Genomic DNA, 9,247 nt, shown 5'->3' with positions numbered 1-9,247 from the left:
GTTGATGGTGCTCTAGTACTTCTTCTTGCATATACTGCCAGATAGGCTTGAGATATTTTAACCCTGGCAGAGGAACACTAACCCTAAAGCCAGCAGCACGTAATTTGGTCTTGAATGGGAAAATTATTTTGTCCGAGCTAGAATTTCAATTGATTCTTTTGCCAAAGAACATTGCGTCTCCACTCTGTCAAAAAGTGTTCTCATTGATCCAGATTGTTCTGGGAAGAGCTATATAACATTCAGTGTGTGGAGACAATAGTAAATATTTTATTCCAGTTCATTTAGTTTGTTTTCCAGTTTTCCCAAATTTTGCTTTGAGACCTAACTCAAAAGGGCCAGACATACTTCTGTGATGATGTTCTTGTGTCCTGCAAAGTGGGAGTCCTGGAGGAGGGATAATAAATTACCCTGCTTACAGCCTCCGACTACAGACCTTCACATGGAGTCTTCTGAGCTTGATTTGATATGTCTGACATACATAGATTATGAGTAAGTATATGGCTAATTTAGAAATAATACCATGTATATGGTCATATATAATTCATTACTAAATTTGAGGTTTCCTTTTATTAAGCCTAAAAGTTCCTTGAGAGAGAAACAGGCCACAAACAGTTGTTTATACAACTTGTGGACTGGCATTGGTAATCCTAAACCTCTACACCCCATCAACATCCATATAGTTTCCTCTCTCATCTGCTTTGGTAAGGGAACACAGCCTGGGGTCTGAACAAAGCTTCAAATGGAGAGGGCAAACAGGCACTGGGAAAAGGACAAGGGAGGAGAGGAAAAAGAGGATGCCTGTGTGGGAGGATCTGACCAAAGGAAGATCAAGGACTATTGCTTCATTGGCTGGTGCGCCACACCCCACATGTGGCAGTCAGTTGTAACCGTGGAAGGACCATTGTTTGTGAGACCTCCAGGAAAAAACTTTGTAGAGCAGTAGAGTGCTTATGGAGACCAAGATGTTTCAATTTGGAAGAGAACTGGTATGGGAAGTATAAACGTAAAATGATGAAGGTGAACAGAAACTCCTGAATCAGTCTTTTGTAACATTGCCAGAACCAGTGGGTTCCCAGTAAAATCATCAGACAACAAATGTAAATGAAAGGAAGGGCTCTTTTTCATGCATGAACTGCAGAAGGCACTGCCATAGGGTGCTGCAGAGACCAAAAGTCTTGGTACAAAAAGAGATCAAATGAAATAACAGAGGGCATGGTCACTGGCCTCTGCAGAACATGACTGCTGACTCGGGAAATCTCCGGACACTCAGCAAACCTGACCCTCAGCCTCAGCATTGCTGGGATCTGTTCCTGTGCACAGAGCATTTAGGAACGTACTATTATCTCTTCAAAATCAACATAAGCCCTGGAAAATACATGATTTTAAAAATTGTGGGTAGGCTCTTAATATTAATTAGCCACTTTTCCATTTTTTTCTTTTTTTATTGGTGTACACGTACTAAATGGTGGCAGAATTATTGCACTGAAGTCTGAAACGCTCTCTGTCTCTTGCCAGACTTATGGGCTCTATTCTCACTTCAGCTGCACAAAGAGGATTCGGTGGCTTTTTCCAGAGTGAATAAGTAAGGAAGAAGGAGTACAACTCTGGCAACACGTCAGGCAAGTTTCTTTACGTTAGTAAACCAATCTTCCCCCCATTCTGTGAAAATTGTGGCGAGCTGCCATGGGCCTGATTTTGTTTGTTTATTTTTGCTATCTCTGGTGGGGAATGGCTGTGTGAAATAATTTTTTTAAACTGTTTTAATAAAACAGGAATAGGTTTGCCTGTGATTTTTCCTGTATTTTCTCTGTATACCTGACCTCTGCCCTTGCTGGCTTAAACCACTTTTCTGTGAAAGCTGCTGGTGAGCATGAGGGATGTACTCAGCTTGCCCAATTTTTTGTGTAAAGAGGATTGCAAAAAAGCTTTTCAATAATAACATTCAAAGTACAGATGATGAAAGAGAGAGATTATCCTGCTTCTGCCATGGGTCCTCACAGCAAGGAGCAATGGAAAACTTGGTAACATGGCTCCCATAAACCCCAAGGACCACATGTGCCATCCCTGTGCAACCGCATCCAAACTGTCCCCAGGGCATTTTGCACAATAGTTGTTGTCTCCTAGCCTGGAAATTCAAAGCATAGCCATAGAAAGACCTTTGGAAGATGGAATATCTGTGTTCCCTCTTCATATTCTCCCCAGCCTTTCTCCACTCCTCTGCCTGCAGCTACTTACCCTGGATGGGCAAATATTTGCAAACAGAAGGACTCCACTATTTTGGCTGCTATTTGGTGTTCCTCCGAGAAGACTGTCTGTGGTGGTCTCCTGCCTCACTTGAGGAGTGGTTTTAATCATATGCAGTTTATGCATTCATTAATGAGAAACAGATGTCTCCTTCCCTGCTGCAGGCATTATGGGACTCTTCCATTTTCTGGAGTTGTAGCAGGTCCCACTTAGCCAGCCAGCTACAGAGGCAAAACTGCAACTCTCTTGGGCCAGCAGCAGCGATTTCCAGTGCTCCAAATGTAATCTAGAGTACAAAAAACGACAGACCCTTTTGCGACCTAAGAGTGAGGCTTTCAGATTTGCTTTAATTTGAAGGGTGCACAACTGACGATAGCAAAGTGTTTGGCTACACTGGATCCACTCCTGCTCTCACATCCTGGTAGAAAGAAGAGAGACTGAGCCAGGCAGCCTTACGTTAAGGCTGCCCAGTTTAAAAGAGCCTTGCAGGACCTCTCTTTTCGGGGCTACTATATGGACTCACCTCCTTCAGGACCAGCTCCAGTCCTGCCACACAGAAGTGGGAATCAACTTCCCACGCTAGCGCCCATTTGGAACTATTGGCCAGTCTAAATTTTGCAGCGAAAGGAGAATGGGGTGCAGCCAGGCGCTGATTCAGCCGGCTGCAGCGCCTCAGGGACCGCGGCAGATCCCCGTCTCCTTAGCCAAAGCTGCCGCCGTGCGGAGTCGCCTCCGCATCGCTGCTCCCGGCTCGGCTGGGGCTGTCCCAGCCAGTAACATTTGGAACTGTTATTACCTTACTGCCCTTTGGCAAACCAATAATTCTGAAAGCAAGGGGAGGGGAAAGTTAAATTTATACCCAGTGATGTGTTGGGTTTTTTTTTTTGTTGTTTGTTTGTTTGGGTTTTTTTGGGGGTTTTTTGTTTGTTTTATTTTTTTATTTTTTTACAGGAAATAATAAAAGAGCTCGTAATTGAAGTTTCTGGGGTTTCAGTAAGTGGCAAAAATCAAATTTCTTGCAGATCGGAATTTCCTGCTCTTTTGTTTTTACTGGATGATTTTTAAGCAAAGGCTCAAATATTTGCTGCAGTTTTGGGTTCGTTTTATTTTTACTTTGCTTTATTTTTCTACATTTTCTATGCTAACTGTAAAACCATGAAATAACAACTTAGCTTACTGCTTGAAGAATAAATCTGAGGAACAGTATGTTGAGCCTAGAATATTCCTAGTGAGAAAAGAATTAATATTGCCTCCTGGCAACACATCCTGATGAAAGCCCCTGAAAACCCTAACTCCTCCCCTCAAAAAAAAAAAAAAAAAAAAAAAAAAAAAAAAAAAAAAAAAAAAAAAAAAAAAAAAAAAAAAAAAAAAAAAAAAAAAAAAAAAAATCAATGACTGCTCTTACAGCTATTCTCCCAGGAAAAGCTGAGTTCCCTTAGGGATTGCCTTGATTCAGGGGGTTGAAGACATGCGGCAACTTGGCTCCTCTCCCACACTGCCACTTCGTGTTTCACAGTCTAAAGAAAAAGAATAAAAATAATCTTAAAAGCCCTCTTTTGTTTGTAAAACTGCCGCTCCTCCAAAGTAATGAATTAATGCAGCAGTCTGTGCTTAGCTCTGACAAAAGCCTGGAACAACAGCTCGGAAAGCTGTGCTGTTTGGCTGGGTACTTAGATGGCTGCCTAATGATATTTCAGCAGCCAGCACAGATCATGTTGTTATTACTTACCAAAGCACACAAGAAGACACGTTTCATATTTCTTTCTGGGTGTGCAAAAGGGATTGTAGCCCATCAGAGATGTCGGGTAGAAAGAGGACAGGCAGAGCAGAGCTGCCTCCCGGTGCTGGAGTGCTGTAAGCATCAGGGTAACTTGGGCAAGGTGGGCTGTGATGTGGGAGCTGCCTCATGGGATCACCCCCACTCAGGGCAACAGCTCAGCACCCTCCTACCCTCGGCCCTGCGGTGTTTCTGGGCCAAGTCAGCATTTCATAGCTAGGCATGGCAGTGGGCAGTGATGGCAAAACTGTAGGTAGTATAAGCACAGATTAGTCCTAAGACTGCATTTGTGATTCATGCCTCTTTAGGAGAAGAACCCATTGCCATTGCCTCTGGCCGCTCACCGCTATGCAAAATGATAATGAAAATTCACTGTAATTTTAAGATCCTCCTTTGAGTGAAATTTTGATATCCTGCAAATCATCAAAGATATTTTTTTCCTCTGATCAGCAGGATTTTCAAAGAGCACTTCTTAAAAACCCTCCCCTTGATTTTCAGTACCCCTTTTTCTCACTGCTCTCTAGCATTTTTCATTAGGCTGTCCATAATATTTTGTAGGGACATCCAGTCCTCAGACCATCCTGCTGACCTTTCTCACATTCCATCTCTTTGCCTCACTTCTGTCTCGGGAAATGAGGGAGAGAAGGATGCTCTAGCCCCCCGTCAACTCCAGAGAAAGTGTGTATTACTTTATTCCTAGAAGATGACACAAATGTCCTTAAAAAACAAGCCCCAAGCTGGACTCAATTTTATCCGGTCTCAGCTGTTGTTAGAGCAATAGATCATGTCCCCAGTTAGCAAAGATGTGCGCAGGAGCATGTGCAAAGCCTGCCAGGCTGCAAGCCACCGGGCAAAAGTCCATGCTTTGCATTAGAGCCAAAGTAATGGAAAGTATCAGAAACAGCACGGTTTCATGTGACTGTGGCATTTGGATTCAAATCAATGCAAGGTTCAGAGGGCGCCAAGCAGTATGAAATGAGACTAATCTCAGAGACAGAACAAAGATGTTTTATATAACTTCATACAGATTCAGAGGAGGAAGGAAGGACAGAGAGTTGCTGAGCTTCACAGATGGTACCTCAGTCCACATAACATTTACCCTTAAAACTTTGCAAATATAAGAGAATGATAAAACGACCTAGACAAAACAGGTTATGTCCCTCAAAACCCTGGAGAAAGAGCACAAAAATTAAATAACTCTAACTTAAACCACTCCCTTAGAGAAGGTTACATGACACTGAAGGGGCGTAACCAGCAGGCAACAAGCACTGGAGAATATGGGGTCAGTCAGGTCAAAGGCTACAGATAAGCCCTCCAATGTTAAACTGTTGACAGGGCATGAAGTTTAATGACAACAGGGTTATGAAAGACTTAATCAGGTTGTTGTCATTTGAATAACCAACTTTAAATCCTTAATGACCAGAGTCTACCTGATATTAATGGGGAAGGAACTATGTAAGTGTGACTCAGAAAAAGCACATGCCAGATGCCGAACAGTGGGGGCTGAAAGTCAGAGCTGTAGCACAATGCTAAGTGAGGAGGCCAAGGAGAAGTGGAAATCTCAGCTGTCTACATTAAGCCTTTATGTCACCTTCTATTCCATGAGTTATGCTAGAAAGTGAATAAGAGTCTCTCTTAGAGTAAAAGCAGTTCAAACCACAGAAAACCAAATCAGACTTTCTGCCTTCTTGAAGAAAATAAGAAGATCCAAGGAAGTCTGACCCAGTAGCAGACAGAAATTACTCTGTTCCTGTTTCTATCAGCAGTAAGTGTGCCTGAGGTTCTGCTCTTTGCAGAAGATGCTCACTCTCTGCCAGATCCACCAGTTCTTCAGTATGATGCCCCCCTGGCCCCCTCTGTTGGTGCTGTGAGATCAGCAGTCTGCCTAGGCACGAAGGTGATGCCTGCAGGCAGCTGCAATTGCGCTGGTGTTTGCGCTCTCTGAGTGCTTTGGAGACATGGATGAAAGTAATGGATAAAACTCCTGATGTTTCAAGAACAGGCATTTAACGATGGTATCTGGAAGAAAACAGTGTTCAGCTTTAACATATGTTGCTAGCCTGTGCATCACTCATGCTGTTATGCTGTCACCTTGAAATCTTGCCTGGTGATATGACCTGTAGAGAGATCTCTGCAGTCTGCAGGAGCCTAATGGTGTCCAGAGCTGGCCTGCTGGGAATTAATTGCATTCGATCTGACAGCTCTCTCTTGGCCAGCAGCGCTTTCACACGCTGGCAGGCACTCACTGACTTCACAGACCAAGGACAGACCTGCACTATTGCCCCTGCTGGGAGACGGCCAGTGGGCTGGAAACCTACAGTTCCCGAGACAGTGTAATCATGGAGGAAGGCCTTTTTTTACTCAGGGCTGTCTTGTATTGCTTAAATGTCACAATATGTCTGCTGCAACAGCATGCCAAGTGAAAATGTACACAGGCTGGTGTTGCAGCCTCTCATTGTCTGTGTTCACCTGCTGTTCCAAGGAGTGTTAAAATACACCCTTTTACTCAGGGGACCACAACACTTAAGGAGCAAAGATGTTCTAGGTCAGTGGCTCAAATCCTGCTCACCACTCTCCTGAGCAAGTAGGACCATGTTACTGCTGTCTATCAGTAACAATCACAGGACTTGTGCTGCACTTTCCTCCCACCCTGAGTATCTGCAGAGAGCACCAAGTGGCAGCAATAACAAGAGTCATCTTAGGGGAGAAATGCACTCTCACTGCTTTCAAAAGGGGACTTAATGGTAAAAGAGCAAATCTGCTTAAAGTCCTTGTAGAACTCTGGAGTGGGGTAAGTATGTAAGTTAACAAAGGTTTGTTTCTGCCCTTCCAGACCTAAGAGCCTCAGAGATGAGCCCATGATTTGTAACACTGACAGGCCATGTATTGTATTCTCATGAGAACTGAGACATTTTAAAAGTGTTTTCTGCTCATTCCTCTTTTTTCCTCCTGCCCTCCCCAGGCACCATCTCTCCTGGGCACTTTTAGTGCCTTGACACCAAGGCTGAAATCTCAGAGATGTGAAGCTGCCCTGCAGTGTCATGACCTGAGGCAGCAGGGCAAGGAGAGGGAAAAGCTCCACCTGCCCTCAGGGAGAAAGGCTACAGCATGAAAACATTCCTTATTGCATGCCAGTGTTCACATAGGACAGAAACTGCATGAATTCCCCTGCAGCAGGACAAGCACCCCTACAGCTCAGCCCACAAATTTTCATATGCAACTGAAATCTGAAATGAAGAATTCCTTGAAGTGATATATTGTTCCTCTCCTTGGGATGTAGCAGGTATGGAGACCGCATGTCTAGGGTGCTGAACGTCTCCTTCCCCAGTCAGCCTGTTACTCTGGTGTATGAGAATGTGCCCTGGCCTACACAGAAGTGCTGTGGATTAAGTAAGTTCCTGGGTTTGCCACTGGCTGAATGTGGGATGTTGGGAACTTCATATCCCTGGGCTTGTGTTGTCACTGAAATGCCTTTCACCTGCCTTAGCCCCTTAGGGTGGGGTTCTTCTCACTGGACTATATGCACTGAATAGCTGGGCATCTACTCTAAGCTAGTCCATGAGGGTCTGTCTACAGGCAAATGAATCCCACTCTCCAGTGGGATCTTACATATGAGTACACAGTAAGTCACTTTCTGGAAGTTCCGATCTTTTCGCTGATTGTAGAAAAAGCTGAGGTGAGTAGCTTGGACTCTATTCTCCAAACCAAAAGTTTTGCCAAATGATGGCCACATTTGGAGCACCAGGCCTGCCTCTTCTCGCACATTTGGACAGCATCCATACATTCGAACAATGGGAACTTGGTCTCAGCAGGGAGCCTGCAGACATCAACAATGGATGCAATTCTGGGCAATAAACATGGGAATATATGCTCTGAAAAAGAAAGCTTTCCTCACAGCGCTGCTGCGAAAAATAACAGAACAGAAAGGAACTAATTCAGTTTCACCTAATTGGTCTCCATAAATCATCTCTTGGCAGCAAGCTCAACTAGTCCACCAAAGGACCAATTAAAGCAAAGGGAGGCTGAGCGCTGTTTGTACTCAGGGCTGTGTTTTGCATTACAGGAACTCTAATTTGTTCCAAGTGGGTGGCATCTCCACCCTTTCCAAGCAGAGAGGAATATCCATGTCTGTTTGACACTGAGTGTTATTCCTTCAGAGCATCCACGGCGCATTGCCTGGCATCCTCTCCAGCACAGTGTTTTACTGTCTGATGTGAGATATGATGCTGAAGGTAAACGCTGGTTAGCAGAAGAATCACAGAATCCTTTAGGTTGGAAAAGACTTCTAATATCATCAAGTCCAACCACCAACCAAGCACTGCCAAGTTCACCACTAAACTATATCTCTAAATGCCACATCTACATGTGTTTTAAATACCCCTGGGGATGGTGACAGCACCACTTCTCTGGGCAGCGTGTTCCAGTGCTTAACAACAATTTCCATGAAGAAATTTTTCTTAATATCTAATATAAACCTTCTCTGGTGCAACTTGAGGCCATTTTCTCTTGCTCTATTGCTTGTTACTTGGGAGAAAATACTGAACCCCCCACCTCGCTACAACCTCCTTTCAGGTAGTTGTAGAGAGTCATAAGGTCCCACTTGATCCTCCTTTTCTCCAGGCTGAACAACCCCAGCTCCCTCAGCCTCTCCTCATAGACTTGTGCTCTCAGCCGTTCACCGTTAATGGCGACAAATGAACAAAGTCATGAAACATGGAAATCAGCAACAAGTACATATGCATTTGTTTTTAAAATCCTATGTTACAGTGCTCACAGAACTCCTTCAGCCTATTAGAATCCCTCCTCATGGTAACATTTTCTGACACTTTTCCTGTGTTTGCCCAGGACACGCCTTGCTCTGAGTCCTCCCCACTAGCTTTCAACACCCCTCCTGCACACACCCAGCCCTTGCCCCATGCCCAGACTCCTGCCAGCAGAGTGGCTGTGGCCACCTCTCGGCCCTGCTGTCCCTCCTGCATGTCATCCAGTGGGGACAACACCTGCCCAACAAGGCAGCCCTGCCAACCAGTAAGGCGAGGCTGCTCTCCCACCTGTGAGAAACAGGCAAACTCGCACTGCAGCTACACCCCGCCCCGCCGTGGTGCTCTGGATTCCCTCTCAAGACTCCCCCCCACCGCACAGCCCAAGGGCTCTGGCTAGGTACTGCATACCTCGAAACCATCGCTGGACCTGTGACAATCCAGCCTGTGCTGGATGGGGAGTGGT

Source organism: Pipra filicauda, unplaced genomic scaffold, assembly GCF_003945595.2.
Source record: "Pipra filicauda isolate LSUMZ 115617 unplaced genomic scaffold, ASM394559v2 scaffold16_size7369187_pilon, whole genome shotgun sequence".
Lineage (NCBI taxonomy): Eukaryota > Metazoa > Chordata > Aves > Passeriformes > Pipridae > Pipra > Pipra filicauda.
Note: the sequence above shows the minus strand (reverse complement) of the source record.